This window comes from Pelophylax lessonae (genome assembly GCF_965119305.1).
Source record: "Pelophylax lessonae genome assembly, chromosome: 2".
NCBI lineage: Eukaryota > Metazoa > Chordata > Amphibia > Anura > Ranidae > Pelophylax > Pelophylax lessonae.
Window position 1 is genome coordinate 330,550,186 of NC_138769.1, and position 18,414 is coordinate 330,568,599.

Sequence of the window (18,414 nt, forward strand, 5' to 3'; positions counted from 1 at the left end):
GTTTGTAGAACACAGTTTCCCTAAAATTCAGCAGACTCTGTCCCTAACAGGATTGAGAAGAGATCGTAGATCAGGATTGAGTGCAGATTCACCCCACCCCCCACACAGCAATATCGATTGTAGTTTGTAGAAGACACTGACCCTATAATTCAGCAGACTCTATCCCTAAAATGCCTACAACTCGCCCTGCCTAAACACTCCGACCTGTCCCTCAATTCTATCCGGACACAAATGGTTTTTTCCTGCCTATCTTTCCCTAATCAGCAGCCAGCACGTTGATGTGTGCTCTGTCCCTGAATCTAAGCAGCATAATGACGCCGCTGCGGCTGCCTCGAACTTATAAAGACTTGGTCACATGCTTCAGACGGCCAATCACAGCTACTGAGACATTTGCAGGCATGGCTGGGATGGCTTAAGGCACACCAGTTAAACGATTGTTGATTGGCTGTTGAAAGCCCGCCATGAAAAGAGCGCCAAAGCATGCAAAACCCGGAAATAAAACGACCGAACACGGATTTTTACCCGAACATACAGTAAAGTGTCCGTGTCCGTGTTCGGGTACAAAAAATCCAATTATTCGGTACGAACACGAATAATACAGTCCGTGTTCGCTCAACACTAATTACTGCTATTACAGCCAGTTATTGCTGGGTCCAAACTCCCCCCAGAGTGTCCTGCCCAAATACCCAGTCAGCTCCCTGTTACCACAGCTGCTCTGCTCAGCAACAGCGCAGGCTGTGCAGCAATCACAACTGTAATGTAAGGGGGGTTTGGGGACCCTGATGTAAGGTCACTTTAGGGACCCTGATGTATGGGGGCTCTAGGGATTCTGATGTAAGCGGGGCTCTTGGGACCCTGATGTAAGGGGGGGCTCTGGGGACCCTGATGTACGGGGGGCAACTTTGGGGATCCTAATGAATGGGGAGTCTTTGGGGATCCTAATGAAAGTGGGGTCTATGATGTAAGGGTGAACTCTGGAACCGTGATGTAAGGGGAGTAACTCTGGGTACACTTATTTAAGGAGAGGGGATTCTTGGGACCCTGATGTAAGGGGGGGGGGTGACTCTAGGGACACTGGTGAAAGGAGAGAGGGCTCTGGGGACCCTGATGTAAGGGCAGGGACTTTGGGGACCCTAATAGAAGGAGTAAACTCTGATGTAAGGGGGTCAGACCCCGGGGGCCTAGGCCTAAAGCTGTGAAAGTGGCCCCAAAATCGCTGATGGCTGTCCTGTTCCCCACACACTGTGCTGGCGTTCCGCATACCGCTGCAGGATTAGATGATGTTAGCTGGAGACGCAACCATCTCCTGCAAACTTAAGTCAATCCTTGAAGAGTTGGTATCTAGCCAATGGGGTGTCACGCAACATCACCCAGCTCCCCAGTCAGTCCCCACATGGAGCGAACCTTTGCAAGGAGGTGAGAAAGCATCCCTGTACAGGCTGCATTTGCAGCCTTTATTTAGATTTTTTTTTTTTTTTTGGGGGGTGCAGGTAGCTGGTCTTTCCTAGGGTGCAAAATAGTCTAGCACCAGCCCTGGTTAGTGTAAGCTGCTCAGTGTACTTTGGTTCTGCTTTTGCTGTCTGAGTGTCCCAATGCCTAGAAACCTAGGAAGATTCTGTGCTATAGGTGAAGTCTAGGCATATGAGCACCATGAACATGCATACAGTCCTGGCCAACTGGAAGGGGAGGCATACTGGATGCTGGTATCAATGTTTGAGGAGCACATGGGCCCTGGGCCACTCCCAGGAGAGGATTACACCAGGTTTGGGGGAGAGGCTTTGCCTCCCCAGCACTTGTGGCCATGTGGCCTCAGGTGGGTGACCTGAGGGCCTAAATTTCTGATAATGCAGCTTCAGATGGGAGATCTAAGTACCTGAAGCCTGTGTGGCAACCCTGGTCCTACTATTGCTGACAGAGAGAGGGTCTACAGTGCATCTGGTCTGGTATCAGAGAGAGAGAGAATGCTTCCGGTGGAGCTGAGAGCCTTGTGAGTACAGGCACCCTAAGCATCCTTAAGCATCCTTAGGCATCCTTATACCCACTTGTGCTCTAAGTCAGCTGAGGGCCCACACAAGGAAGAACGCTGACTAGTGTTCTTAGAGCTTTATCCAGAACCATCCACTACGTTACTAAGGGACATTGCTCTTTGCTGCTGAGAAGAAGTCTGCATGTGCCTTTGCAAGGACTTTGGTCAGGTTTCACTAGGAAAAGAAATTAGAGTCCTCCATGTGAAAAGTTCAATTTGGAGTATCCTGCTATATCCCTTCCCTATCCATGTTCTCCAATAAAACAACAAAACAAATCCCCTGTTATTGGAGTAATGAGCGAAAGTGTGTGTGTACCTGGTTGTGGGAAATACATTGCAACTGTGGAGCAAAAAGTGGGGAAGACCCGGTCAAGGTACCAGCAGCTCCTGCAGTGGTAGTGCAACACTTGCCCAGCCAGGCAGCAAGTATTTTGCACTCACATCCAGACACAAGAAACAGTCTTTGAGCTTGTTTTTGTTGTTTTTTTAGGGGTGATCATTTAGATGGGGTAAAGGGGTTATAGGATGCCCAACTTGACTGAAACGATAGATGGGACAACTTCCTCTCTATGTACAAAAAATATTGGACTGTTCTACATCCTGGCCTCCAACAGATTGGAACAAAGGCCCCTTAAGGACCAGGAACATTTAATCCCTTTTAGAAAATAGTACACAGTGTGTTGTAAGCTACATTCAGGAGTAGCTCCAACTCCTCCGTAGAAACTGCTTCCAGCTCTACTGCCTGCAGGAACTGCCAGCCCTCTTGGCTGCTTGTCCGCCAGCCCATCTGGCTGCTCCGAAAATCCTCCAGGTCAAAGGATAGGAACGGGTTAAGCACAACGCTGTCCTCCTGAAAGCTTGCTACATGTGGCAGTCTCTCCCCTTGTGAAACCCTGGATGTGCTGATGCACTCCTTGCTCCCTGCTGCTCTTCAGGCCAGATTTCTTTCAAACCGCACTGCTGTCAGGATCTTCCCAAGCCAGCCTAAGCCCAGCCTGGAGGCAGAGCCCCCCAGACCCAGGGGTCTCTCCTAGGCCACGACAGTCTCCTCAGCACTCCATCTCCTACCCAACTTTCCTACTGGCATGACTCCTCCATATTTAAGGGCTGACCTAGCCACCCTGCCAGAGCATTCTGCCTGAGGATTGGCCAAGTTCCCTCAAGTATGCAGATCAGTCCTCCTGGCCTCCGCCCACTAACTTCTAGAAGTTTCTCCAAACTTCCAGATCCAGAGGGAGGTACCAAAGACATGCCTGTGTGAGTCATCCAGCCTGACTTGCAGTAAACCCTAACCCAATTTCAGACTGAAAAACGAACTACGAGTCTTAATATAAATTGGGCTGCATTAACACTAGCAGCACAATAGAGGGTTCAACATTAGCAACATGAATGAGAAATGTAAAAGCTTGCATTTTACTATTAATATTTTTAGTTGCTAAAAGGTATCACATTGACATGTCTTTTTTGTTTTTTTTTTGCAATGCATGTCTATGCCTGTTCAACATGATATAATCATTTCATGAAATCTGAATCACCATGCTGCTGCCTTCTATTAAAGAGGTTGTAAACCTCCGAATTTTTTTTTTCTAGAAACGAACACCTGAAAGAAAAACACATAATGAGCTAGTATGCATCGCATACTAGCTCATTATGAAATACTTACCTAAGAACGAAGCCCCGCAGTCCCGACCACTTACCTGTCTCATGGGCGACATGTTCTGTCGCCCTTCTTCCGGGTTTGCGGCATCCGGCCATCTGATTGGCTGGAGCCGCGATGACGTCACTCCCGCGGCCGTTCCTTCAGAGCGCATGCGCCAGTGATGTCACTGGCTGCATGCAAAGTAAATATCTCCTAAACGGTGCATGTTTAGGAGATATTTACAGTACCTATAGGTAAGCCTTAATATAGGCTTACCTATAGGTACAAGTTGCAGAGGAGGGTTTACTTCCTCTTTAAACCTGTAGACACAAAGAATTGTGTTGGGTTTTGTGTGATGAAAAAAAAATTGAAGTAGATGGTACCTTCAGTAAAATCCACACGTAAAAGAGCTCAATAGATCCAGGCATGCAGTACATGCAGCTGAAAATGTATGCTGATCTTGATTTTCCTGCCTTAGCTCTTAACCTCCATGATCACATAAAGCTAAACTCTGGGACAAGCAAAAATTGTCTAAAAACAAGAGGCATGTTGTGCAGCCATTGCTGCACCTGAAGAGCAACAGTGCATGACATCACAAGTAGTGAGGAAGCAATCAGCAGATTACTGACTTCCTGGCTAACTATCCAAAGTAAACACAGCAATCACATAATGGTTGCTTACTTCTAGCACTGGGGGAAACTTGCAAATGACTTATTAGTCCACTGCACAGGGTTTCCGCTGGCCATCCTGGAGCAGTCTGTGTCTGATAGGACACAGAGGTCTCCCGAGATTTGGGCAGCCATCTTGGACTCGTACATACAGTATATAGCATTTATATACATAGCCTTTACTGGGTCATTCTGGTTCTCCTGCAGTGTGGAGAGACACTTGATGGTTACAGGAAGATAGGCTAATGCCTCGTACACACGTGCAGATTGTCGGCCGAACGATCGGCCGTCTTTTGTCCAAGGTCTGTCGTGTCTGTTGAAAACTGCAAAAGACTGCACACGAATATTGTCGGCCAACAGCAGCCGACTGCAGAAGTGATGTCATGTGATGGTTAACTTTCCTTGTCTTTTTTCTTTTCTGAGCATGCCCAGTCTTGCAAATCTGCTGTCTGTCGGCCGAATTCTGTACTGACTGGCGAACAATCGGCCGTTCTGGTGTCGGCATACAAAATTTTTAATGCTTGCACGACAGATTCTGATCGGCCGAAAGTGCGCTGTCGGCTGTCGGAAGCATCATACTAACAAGCCTACAATCGGCAGATCGGTCGTCGGCCGAAGCTTTTCGGCCGACAATCTGCACGTGTGTACGGGGCATTAGCCTACGGAAAGGTTCCAGTGTGGTAGTGATAGTTTAAGGACAGTCATGCATACCCCTGTGACTACCCAGAGTTTGGGGAAGGTCCTTCACAACTAGCCCTGCCCATAGGCATGAGTATTTTTACTTGAATCTTGATTTGCTTTGCGTATTTTTTCAGAATTTTCCAGATGTATTTAATATATGAATGAATGTATATTGTTCATATCCCCCTTGTCCAATAACAGCACACCCTGTATCTTTAAAATTAATACGAGACATTTTCTAAATAGAGGACCTGCACAGGGAGTGACTCACTGTGATTACTGTGCTCCAGTCACGACTGTCAGTTTCACTGGCGGAACTTCAGCAGTGCCATTACTGTCACAGACTGCATGCACCTTTAATAACTTAAGTCAGCCAATAAAGGATTATTGGAGGCAGTGTTTTGCTGACTGGCACGTATGTGCCACAAGATTCCATGCACGTGCAAACACATCACAGATCCTTGAGGCCCACGGCACATCTGTGCATACGCGGGGTTATTCCTGTGCAAGCGCACACATGCCAAAGCTCTGTACAAGGTCTAATACCAAAAACCAGCAGTGTGTGCATGTTGTATAGTACCCCCTGAGCATGTGCACTTTTGCTGCAGGTCTCTACAGGACACTTTGCGGCATGTTTACACTCACGTGAAGCATATCCAATGATGAAGGTGTGAAAGAGGAGTGGGTAGAGGACAATATCCCCCGGCTGAAGTACACTTGGGTAGCATGCTGATGCTTTGGCTTCAATGTTTCCTTAATCACTGACCCAGAATGAGTGGAGGGAACAGGGATTTAAAACATTTTCCAATGCTCACTACACTATGCTTGTTCTGGGACTGTGATTTAAAATGATTAAAGCCACACTGAGACAGGGAGCTAGAAATACAAAGGCTGCAATTTCTGACCTCCTTATAAACGTTATAGTTGTCTGACTGTCTTATTCTAGAGAGGAATGCGCTGTGTGTCAGACCTGTGTAAATCTGTCAAAAGCAGCTTCCTTATATATATTTTATGTGTTTTTAGCACACAATTGTTATTGTTCTGCTCATTATTGGTGTATTAAAACCTCACTCACCAGTATGGTGAATGAAAATGACTTAAAGTGGAACTTCATCCAAAAGGGAATGATACACTCCTCCTCATCTTATCCCCATCTTCTGCCATATTTGTAAAGTTTTTTTTTTTTGGGGGGGGACAGAGCGGGTGCCTAGATTTGACAGATTCCCGTTCCCACTTCTGCTCCTCCCCTTCCTGCCCACAACCTTCTGGAACACATCAAAGCTTTTAGAAGGCTATGGGACCATTCACATAGTGGATACAGCCAGCTGCCCACAGGTAACATGCTGGTAACGGAGACCGAAGACCAATGAAGAAACTGGCCTGAGGGAGGACAGCCCTGGATCCTTGGAGAGATGAGTTTCTGTTTATTAAAAGTCAGCAGCTACAGTTTTTTTAGTTGCAGACTTTAAAGTTTTAAAGAAATGACTGAAGAAGCGCTTTAACAGCTTTTCAACATCTCATGTTTCTGCACATGTAAACAGATCTAAATACTATTGTGTATGAAAAGTTCCAAGCCTAAAGCTAGCAATACATATTGAAATCTGGTGTGGAATTTATTTTTATCACTGTAGTTTTAGTAAAGTGTATGTATAGGAAAAACGTCATTTTTAATTTTGCATAGAGTAGGGAAATGGTTTAAAATCCCTGTCTGTTTGTTTTTTGCTATTAGTGTCCTGTTGATGAGATTTTCCTTTACTACAGGGGTTCACAACCTTAAGTGATTTGGTAACCGGTCGTGGGCCACAATGAAATGAAATAGGTTCAGAATTTGGATTTTTTTATTTTGAATAGCATAATGAACGTTTTCCTCCTGCAACCACTAAATGCCAGTGGGAGGGGAAGAGGAGGAGAAGCCAGCTTTCAGCAGTTGCAGGAGGAAAATAGAGAGGATTGGTTCCTGTATATGCCACCCCTACAGTTCTTCCTGTCCAAGTGTAAAACAGAATGTGACAGGGAGACTGCACGTGCCCCCTGGAACATGGAGCAGTGTCACCATTGTGACCCCTGATGCTACACCAGTGGTTAGGGTTAGGGAGGTGTCGTAAAAACTGTATTTTTGTAAGAATTTTCGGTAAAATCCTTTTCTCTATGGTTCATTGACAGATGCAGCTCCATCTAGTCAGAGACTATGGGAAGAGCATAACCCTATAGTCTCTGACTAGATGGAGCTGCGTCTGTCGATGAACAATAGAGAAAACTGGATTTTTGTAAGAGCTTACCGTAAAATTCTTTTCTTTAACGTTCATCAACAGACGCAGCTCCATCTAGTCAGAGACTATAGGGTTACGCTCCTCCTATAGTCTCTGACTAGATGGAGCAGCATCTGTCGATGAACAATAGAGAGAACACGTCTCAACTATGTGGTTTTACCGCACTCAAACCACAAATTTAAACAAGCCCTTACTGTCCTGGGCCCCCCAATAAGGCTGCTTTCACATTGATGCACTGAGGTTTACCTGCACCACAGATGCAGCACAGTGCATCTGCGGCTTTCTTATGCTTTGCCATAGACTTCTATTTTATCTTGAGGATGTGGTGCACCTTCTGAAAGCACACCAAAATTCCTGCATTCAGAAGTTTTGGTAAGTGTACCAAACCCGCAGGATAAAATAGAAGTACACTTCCCTGATTTGAGGTCTAGGACCACATCAAAGGGCTCCGAGGGCCACAGCTTGAGCACCCCTGCGTTATTACCTATCCCAGAGACCTAACATGCAGTGAGAGGAAATCTTTGGTAAGGGGGATTCTTCTTTTGGAAATTTGTCTCCAGAACAGGTGTCCATATTTGAAGATTTACTCTCACCTCTTTATTTTGGTGACAATGCTAGAATTCAGGATTTTTATTCACTTTCTATCTCGGTAACAATAGACTCCAGGACAAATAAAGCAGGAGAATCTACCTAGCAGGGATGCAAACAGCAGTAAAAACCTGACTGTGATTCTACCCTTCTCCACTCCATCCATTATTAGAAAAATGTTTTGGCTACATATACATGCTTAGTTGATGTATAGTAATATGGACAATGTTGTTGTTTTGCCACTTCCATTTTATATGCTGTTACTCCTGTAGCACCACCCCCGCAGGAGCTGCTGATTATATTATTGGGTCTACACCCTGCCTAACAACCCAATCAAATTGGCTCGATCCCTCCTCAGGCACAACTGACCCAGAATAGGACTGGACTATCAAATAGATACACAGGTTGGAATACAATACTTCACTATGCAACAATACCTTGTTACCTTCTTGAATAGTAGTCCTTCTGGGTGACACAATGGAACAACGCACAAGATTGTAATTAACCAAACTTAGTTTACTATGTATCAAATTGAATAGGGGAGATACAATACAATACAATACAAGTCCATAAAAGGTTATTTAAAACAGCTTTAAAAAGGTAAAAGAATACCCCCACACTCCTCCTGCATTAAGGCTAGACACAGTACCAGGTAGGTGGGCCTATCTGAGTCCCTCCCCCAGAGTTCTCTTCTTTCTTGTTGATCTTCGCTAGCAAGGTTATTGAATAGAGCTCATTTGTAATCCAGATTAGGAATAAAGATCAAGAGAGAAAAAAACAACGAGCTGTTAGTTGTCACCGCAGGGTGTCTGCGTAACTGAGCAATAACTTCTGCGAGAGAGATAAGCCTCTGGCGACTCCTTTACAGACCTTATTGTTTGTCTATGAGTCTCCTGAGAGAGTATGGTGATAAACCCCGGGGTTTTATCACCTCCTGCTGCGCTACCGCTATCTGTAGATAAAACTGTCTCTTCAGCAGATAAAATCAGTTATTGGGCATGTGCCCTCTCACCAACAGAAGTCTCTCCTTCGCGCGCTTCCACTGCGGTCTCAGTCCTTTGGCTATATGCCAGCCGCGCGGGGTCCTTCTGGCGGATGACTTCCGGTCTCGGCAAACAGCAGTATGACCTCCAGGAATGTGCCTCGTGCTTGAGATGGGACGGTTCCACGTCGTCCCTCCAGGCTAAAAGGCTCTGGCCCAATATCCAGTGTCAGTCCTTCACTCTCGCTCGCTGGTTCCTCAGAGTCCAGCGCAGAAAGGCCCCCCCCCTTCGCGCGCTTCTCTCTTCCTTTAAATAACCTCCCCCATAGTGCCGTGCGGTGCAGCCGTGCACCCTGGATCTTACAAAGCAGCCTGGGAGATGTAGTTTCTTCATCTTGTGAAAAGGAAGTCACAGCCCGGGAAATTCCATGCAGCTACCACTAGAGGGAGCCTAGTTCCTGGATCTTGCAAAGCAGCCTGGGAGATGTAGTTTCTTCATCTTGTGAAAAGGAAGTCACAGCCCGGGAAATTCCATGCAGCTACCACTAGAGGGAGCCTAGTTCCTGGATCTTGCAAAGCAGCCTGGGAGATGTAGTTTCTTCATCTTGTGAAAAGGAAGTCACAGCCCGGGAAATTCCATGCAGCTACCACTAGAGGGAGCCTAGTTCCTTCCCACATATCAAACAGTGTCTTTAGGCATGTTTAACCCCGCTACACACTCCCCCCACTTGAGAAACTTTGGTCCCCAAAGAGGTCAACAGTATGTACCCTAGTGCATAGGTTGGCATTATACAACAAAAACATTAACATTTTGCTGAAATAAGTCAATCTGAATACATCCAACTTTGTATTCTAATAGCAGTGCAACAGTAAAACGATAAAGTGCAATTAATAAACAAATAAGTGATTTCTACAGTGTTAATATAGTGCTGATTTCTAGTGCTTTTATATAGTGCTCCTTTAAAAAGCACATGTGCCTTTGCAATTTCTTAAACACTTACATCTTAAAGTTTGTGTTGAAAAAAAAACATCAAAAGGTGAGAAAGAGAAAAAAACATATAGTGAGGTCAGAGCAACAAAATGTGCGCAAACATTAACTCACAAAGTAAACCAAATTGTGAACATCAAAAACTGTGCTTATTATAATGGCCAAACCCAATATCCTTATGTACAAACTTAAATGCAAACGTTTTCTACTTCAATACTTTGTTCTCATGATCTCTCACAGACCCCCCAAAACTTGGGTGGCTTGTACAGTTGTGCCTGGGGGTGAGCTAGGGTTGTCCCCCACCAAATCTACAGTGAAGGAACTAGGCTGGTCAGGAGATCTTTTGGAGGTAAAAACAGCTTCTTCCGAACATTCACCCAATTGATCATAGGTCAGTCTCTTAGGTGGGTGAATGACTCTCCTTTCCCTCTGTTCCCGTGGAGGCATGCTCTCAGAGGTGCTAGGATCAGGCACTTCTGAGGATTCTTCAATGTCCCCCTCCTCATGTTCCAACACAGAGGAACCTGATGGTTCAAGAGAGGTCAGTTCTTCTTCAGAGAAGGGTGCAACCTCCTCCTCAGGATCTTCATCCTCAGCTGCTTCTTCTGGAAGCATATGAAAGGGTATGAATTCAGGGGCTTCTGCCCGAAGGGCTCCTCTATCAGCCAAGTCAGATGAAGACAGGGAGGCAGGTGTGGGTTCTGGCAACTGAGATGACCACAACCAGTCGGGTACCTCCTCTTCATCTTCCAAATCTTCAGATGGAGAACTTCCCTCTCCCTCATCTGGGAGCGTCGTCTGAGATCTGGTAACTGGTCTGGACCGGCGAGAAGTCGAAGGGGCCTCTGACAAGTCTTCCACAGGGGGCATACGAACCGCTTCAGAGAGAGGCAGCAAATGGTTCCGATGCCAAGCCTTCAATGGACCCACACTTCCTTCAGGCCGAATTTGGTACACAGGAAGGTTTGGCAGTTGCTTGCAGATAACATAAGGTTGGGACTTCCAGCGGTCTGCCAACTTGTGTTTTCCCGGGACACCCAAGTTTCTCAACAAAACCCTGTCCCCTGGTTGCAGGTCATGGATCCGAACTTTTAGGTCGAAATTTTTTTTATTCCGCAGTCCACGTTGATCAGATGTGGCCTGAGCCTTGTCATAGGCCGCTTTCAGACTCTTCCGCAGTCGGTCCACATATCCTCTATGCGATGCTGAAGAGGTATGATCAGGCGAAATGCCAAAGGCCAAATCCACTGGCAACCGAGCCTCCCTTCCAAACATCAGCCGATAAGGGGAATATCCAGTAGCATCACTGACAGTGCTGTTGTAGGCATGCACAATGGCAGCTACGTGCTTGCCCCAATGCTGTTTCTTCTCTGAGCTCAAAGTCCCCAACATATCCAAAAGAGTCCTGTTAAATCGTTCAGGCTGGGCATCCCCCTGTGGATGGTAGGGAGTGGTTCTAGTCTTTTGAATGCCTAACATATCTAACAGTCTCTTGATCAGTCTGCTTTCAAAGTCCCTTCCCTGATCAGAATGGAGGCGTTGTGGTAACCCATAATGTACAAAGAACTTCTCTACAAGAACTTTGGCTACCGTTGAGGCCTTCTGATCCCTTGTTGGGAATGCTTGAGCATATCTGGTAAAATGGTCTGTTACCACAAGGACATTCCCCTGGCCACTCAGATCAGGCTCTAAGCAAAGGAAATCAATGCACACCAGCTCCATGGGTCCCTGACTTTGTAGATGGCCCATTGGGGCTGCTTGACGTGGCAGAGTCTTCCTCTGTATACACCGGACACAAGAATGACAGTATCCTTCAACTTCGGCCCTCATACAAGGCCAGTAGAACCTGTCCCTGACAAGCTGAAAGGTTCTTTCGGGCCCCAGATGGCCATGATTATCATGAAGAGCGGCCAGAACTCCCTCTCTGTATTTAGCTGGTAAGAACAGTTGCCACTTCTCCTCCAGATCTTCAGATGGACCTCTCCGGTAGGCCACTCCTTCTCTGATCTGTAACCGGGTCCACTCTCTATGCAACAGACGGGCCCCCTGAGGGGAGTCAGTTAGAAGCAACTCAGGGCTCTGGATCTCCAGAGCTTCCAAGAGAAGTTTTCCCAAAGGGTCTTCCAACTGCTCCTTCCGCAAGTCCCTTTTGGACAGCCGGGGCAAACCCTCCCCTTCAACTTGGGTCACCTGGCAGTAGCATTTGGGTACTCCGATAGCCGAAACCCCAATCTCTTCTGCTCTTGACCCTCCTCGGGATCGAAATTCAGTTCCCTGATATAGGGCACGCACCCCTTCTGGAGCCAAATGAGTCCATTCTTCCGCAGGTTCCTGTGGAACATGCAACCTTCTGGATAGGGCATCTGCATCCCTATTTCCGATTCCTGGCCGATACTTCAGGCTAAAATTGAAGCTAGAGAGGGCAGCCAACCATCGATGTCCTGTTGCATCCAGCTTGGCCGTAGTCAACAGATAGGTGAGGGGATTATTATCTGTCTTGACAATGAATTCAGCTCCGTACAGGTAGTCTTTCAATTTGTCAACCACTGCCCACTTCAAGGCCAAGAATTCAAGTTTATGAGTAGGATAATTCCTTTCAGCAGGCAATAGGCTTCTGCTCACATAGGCAACAGGTCGCAGATGACCCTCATGCTCCTGATAAAGTACCCCCCCCAGCCCATCTCGGCTGGCATCAACATGCAGTTCATATGGTTTTGTGGGGTCCGCATAGGCCAACACAGGGGCAGTGGTTAGGGTTTCCTTCAGCTGGACAAAGGCCCCTTCGCATTCCGGGGTCCACTGATCCTGGATGGATTCCTTAGCCTTCCGGGGGCCTATGGTGGACTTCGCCGGCTTTACCAACTCAGGGACATCATCTTCTTCATTCTTCAGGAGCTCATTTAGGGGTCGGGCAATCTGGGCGAACCCCTCCACAAACCTCCTGTAATAGGAGCAAAAGCCCAAGAATGACCGGAGTTCGGTCACATTTGTGGGTCTCGGCCAGGAAGCAACAGCATCCAGCTTGTCCGGGTCAGTGGCCACCCCTTCTTCAGACACGATATGGCCCAGGTAATGGACCGAGGACTGATAGAATTGGCACTTCTCAGGAGAAAGTTTCAGACCTTCTTCATGTAGCCTCTTCAAGACCTTTTCCAACCTCTCCTCATGTTCTTCCAAAGTTCTGCCAAACACGATAACATCATCCAAGTATACCAGTACCTCTATCAAATTCATATCTCCAACGGTCCTCTCCATCAGCCTTTGGAAGGTAGCAGGGGCCCCGGACAACCCCTGAGGCATGCGATTGAACTCAAAGAACCCCACAGGGGTGATGAAGGCTGTTTTCTCCCGATCTTCAGGGTGCATGGGGATCTGATAATACCCACTCTTTAAGTCCATCACACTGAACCACTTCGCCCCTGACAGACTCTGTAGGGCATCTTCGATTCGAGGAGTGGTATACTGGTCTGGGATGGTTCTTCTGTTCAGCGTTCGGTAGTCGATACAAAGCCTCAAAGATCCATTTTTCTTTCGGACTACCACTATCGGGGAAGCATACGGGCTCCTGGATTCTCGGATAATCCCGATCTTTTTGAGCTCTGCCAGCTGTTGACGTAGATCTTCTAAGTCACCTAAGGGGACTCGCCGGACTCTCTCCCTGAAAGGCTTGTCCTCACTCAGGCGGATCTTATGAGTGGCGCTCCTGGCACATCCCACGTCAAACTCGTCCTTAGAGAATATTTCCCTACATCGAGCAAGTTGTGCCTTGGCCCTCTTCACCCATTCCGGCGGGAGGGCAGCGTTTCCAGAGCAAAGCTCCTCTATAACCGCTTCACCCTGTTCCTTTTCTTTGAAATCAATGGGGGCAACTGGGGTAGCCGGGTTGACTTGGCCCAGGAGCACTCTGGCCGGTACCTTCACTGGTGTAATAGAGGTGTTTCTGACACTCACTAAAACCCTTCCACGGTTTTCCTGTAACACCTTCAAAGGGATCACCTCAGGGATCACTTCTATCCCTCTCTGTCTCTCCTTTTGACCTGATTCAAAGATAATGAAGGGACCCGGCTGTTGCCATGTGAGTTTAACAGAAGCCTTAAAACAGGCCACCTCTCCTGGCTGTAAGACCTTTTCTGCTCTATCCAGCTTCCAGAGTCGTCCAACTCCTTCTGCGGGGGTCTCTTGCTCCAACACTAATCGTTGGTAGGCCTGCCGTAGCATGGGATGGATCCTTGGCGCCTGAGCATCTTGTCCCTGGACCAGTTGTATCAGAAGGCGCCTTACCAGGTCAGTGTTTGTTCCTACGATGAGAGAGCTTTTGTTGGCCCCTGGTGGACGAGGACAGACCACCGCTAAGGTGTCGAAGGTTTCCGCTTCACCAGCCACTGATGGATCAAAGGTCAACTTGATTGGCAGATACCCGTCATAGGGAAAACTTTGGGTCCCAATACCCCATATCTCCAGATCTTCCAACTTCTGCAAAGGTAGATGGGTAAGATATTTATCATAGAAGTCTCTATACAAAAGAGTCACCTGGGCCCCTGTGTCAAGGAGGGCTCTTGTGTAAATTCCTTCCACCTGAACCGAGACCACTGGGGAGGGCCCGACCAAGTTAGTTGGGAATTCTCTTGATGTAGCCTTGTTATCTGATTCAGTTCTCTGTACCCTGGCCCTCTTCTCCTTTTTCTTCCTTGATCTAGGCCCCCGCCGAATCCGGTGTGCATTGACTTTCCTTCCCTCAGTAACCCGGAGTCTAGAACTGGGGGTGTTATATTTGGGTCTGACCCCCTGACTCAGTTTCCCTGATCCTGCACCACTTCTGGAGTCCCTTAAGACTGGCGGACACCCGGTTGACTCCTTCACCGGTGTCCTCTGAAGTTTCCCGCTGGCTCGCGAGGTTTCGCGGCAGCATTTCCTGAGCTGGGACATACCCTTCTAACATGCCCAACTCCCCCGCAGTTGAAACAAGTTAACAATCTTACAGGCCGTGGCTCTGGATCTGTGCTGAGACTAACAGGTTCATCTGGCCTCTCCGATATACTCCCCTTGGGTAGAGTGGATACCTGACCAGTCAGGATGGACACCATTTCTATCAACTGAGACACTTGGGTCTTTAGGAGTTCAACTTGAGAGTCACCCTCTTCCACACTTATCACTCCAACCCGGGCAGTTGAGTCAAACTGCCGACTTTTCTTCTTGTTGTCCAACATGACCTCTTCCTCTCTGACCATTCGAATCAGATCGGGGTATTCTAAAATGCCGCCATCTCGACGAGTTCGTAACAGTATGGCAATGGGATCTAAAGGTTGAGCCCCTTTCAGAACCTGTCGTGCACGAGTCTCATCTATTCTCCGGGGGTCTATTCCTTTCTTTAACAGAATCTGGTGGATAATCCTATCCAGACGTTTAATGAATTCGGACAACTTCTCCCCCTCTTCTTGATAACAGTGGTCCAACTGGTAGAGAAGTTCAGCCGCGTTCTCCGTCCGACCAAACACATCTTGCAGAATGTCCAAATAATCCTGTGCAGTGCAGTTCTTCTTGCTAAGCTTTAGATTACGTACAGCCTCTAATGCAGGTCCCCTTAAACTCTCTGTGATCCTCTGCTTCTTGTGCTGTTCTGGTACCTCCCATTCCTCCAAAGCCTGAGTGGCGGTATCTAGCCACTCTTCGAACCCATCTTCTGCTGAAGGCACAGGCTGTTTCCCAGAGAATGTCCGGAGCTTCCTATATCCAGTCATCAGATAGCTCGAGGAGTCCCTGCTACATTTTGCCACAATCTCCCCAAGAACAGCACACAGTTCTGAGCTAAAAGTCGACAAAGGTGATGACTCAGGATGCCCTTCTTGGACACCTTTTTCTTGGCTGGATACCCCATGGGTGGTGGATGAGGGACCCGCAATAGGAACTCCTGGATGTATCAGGAAAAGTTCTGTTTGGTCAGTAGTTTTTACACTGTTTCCGTTGAAATAATCAGGGACCCCCTTCCTCCACTCACACAGTGCATACGTGTGTGGGACAGTGGTGTCAGTTTTCATGTCAATCACCCAAAATTTCCTGTCTGTGGATAGTGCCCTCAAAACAGGGAGGAGCTTTTCTTCAGTCCAGGCTTCTCCCTTGATTTCAACCACCAGGCCATTTTCCACTATGACATTCTCTTCCTTGCACCACTCAGCAGCAGCGACAGGATCCATTTCTGCGTGGGAGGGGATTCTATGGCTGAGAGGGTTGTATTGCAGGACTGTAGAAATCCCGGACGAGCCCCCACGTGTAGCACCACCCCCGCAGGAGCTGCTGATTATATTATTGGGTCTACACCCTGCCTAACAACCCAATCAAATTGGCTCGATCCCTCCTCAGGCACAACTGACCCAGAATAGGACTGGACTATCAAATAGATACACAGGTTGGAATACAATACTTCACTATGCAACAATACCTTGTTACCTTCTTGAATAGTAGTCCTTCTGGGTGACACAATGGAACAACGCACAAGATTGTAATTAACCAAACTTAGTTTACTATGTATCAAATTGAATAGGGGAGATACAATACAATACAATACAAGTCCATAAAAGGTTATTTAAAACAGCTTTAAAAAGGTAAAAGAATACCCCCACACTCCTCCTGCATTAAGGCTAGACACAGTACCAGGTAGGTGGGCCTATCTGAGTCCCTCCCCCAGAGTTCTCTTCTTTCTTGTTGATCTTCGCTAGCAAGGTTATTGAATAGAGCTCATTTGTAATCCAGATTAGGAATAAAGATCAAGAGAGAAAAAAACAACGAGCTGTTAGTTGTCACCGCAGGGTGTCTGCGTAACTGAGCAATAACTTCTGCGAGAGAGATAAGCCTCTGGCGACTCCTTTACAGACCTTATTGTTTGTCTATGAGTCTCCTGAGAGAGTATGGTGATAAACCCCGGGGTTTTATCACCTCCTGCTGCGCTACCGCTATCTGTAGATAAAACTGTCTCTTCAGCAGATAAAATCAGTTATTGGGCATGTGCCCTCTCACCAACAGAAGTCTCTCCTTCGCGCGCTTCCACTGCGGTCTCAGTCCTTTGGCTATATGCCAGCCGCGCGGGGTCCTTCTGGCGGATGACTTCCGGTCTCGGCAAACAGCAGTATGACCTCCAGGAATGTGCCTCGTGCTTGAGATGGGACGGTTCCACGTCGTCCCTCCAGGCTAAAAGGCTCTGGCCCAATATCCAGTGTCAGTCCTTCACTCTCGCTCGCTGGTTCCTCAGAGTCCAGCGCAGAAAGGCCCCCCCCCTTCGCGCGCTTCTCTCTTCCTTTAAATAACCTCCCCCATAGTGCCGTGCGGTGCAGCCGTGCACCCTGGATCTTACAAAGCAGCCTGGGAGATGTAGTTTCTTCATCTTGTGAAAAGGAAGTCACAGCCCGGGAAATTCCATGCAGCTACCACTAGAGGGAGCCTAGTTCCTGGATCTTGCAAAGCAGCCTGTGAGATGTAGTTTCTTCATCTTGTGAAAAGGAAGTCACAGCCCGGGAAATTCCATGCAGCTACCACTAGAGGGAGCCTAGTTCCTGGATCTTGCAAAGCAGCCTGGGAGATGTAGTTTCTTCATCTTGTGAAAAGGAAGTCACAGCCCGGGAAATTCCATGCAGCTACCACTAGAGGGAGCCTAGTTCCTTCCCACATATCAAACAGTGTCTTTAGGCATGTTTAACCCCGCTACACTCCCATTTAAGGAACTATATTACTTTCCAGTTGATGGTAAAGAGCTCTGCATTATTACTCGTTAAATGTACTTGAAAGGATAATGTGAGATGCCAACTTTGGGTGACGGCTGCGATGAACCAGACCCTGATCATGTTCTATTTTAGAGAGTGTGACAGTGCCATAGCTGACTCTGTGGCCTGTGGCAGCTCACACCCTTTCCGCTCATGCTGTACTACTGACTGAGATAAAGGCAACTTCAGACATGAATGGAAACTGAGAGCTTTACCCTTTCATTGCTGGAATGCCTTAATTAAATAGCCAAGTAAATCATAATGTGGTCTATAAATACGTCATATGCTATACACAGCAGATCGGTGATTCATTTTGGGAAGGTAAGATCTGTATCTCTTTGTATGAACTGCCACACATCCACAACTACTACCATTGTCCCCTATCTCACATATGTTTATCCAGTCCAAGTGCAGCAAATAAACTTATCCTATTACACTGAGAAAGAGCTAAATCTTTGCTGGTCTCTTTGAAGTTCTCTGTGAGCATATTTTTATTGTTCCTGCATGCTCTCTATCAGTGATCTCTGCATAATCTTTTCATGCAAATAGCATCTGGATTGTTTTTATGTATTTTAAACACTGCACTTGAACAAGATGAACATATGATAAAAAAAATTTCAGAGGCTAAAACTGAATTTTAAAGCAATTGGTATATCCAGAAACAGGCAGGTTAAGTTGAAATTAATTTATTATCTTTGCCTGCCTTTAAACATGGTGCTTGGCCTTGTCCTCCCAAGTCTCCCTACTGGTCAATGGTCAATGAAACTCTTAAAATGCTATGTAACACATGGCACTATGCTCTGGTTTGCAATGCTATTCAT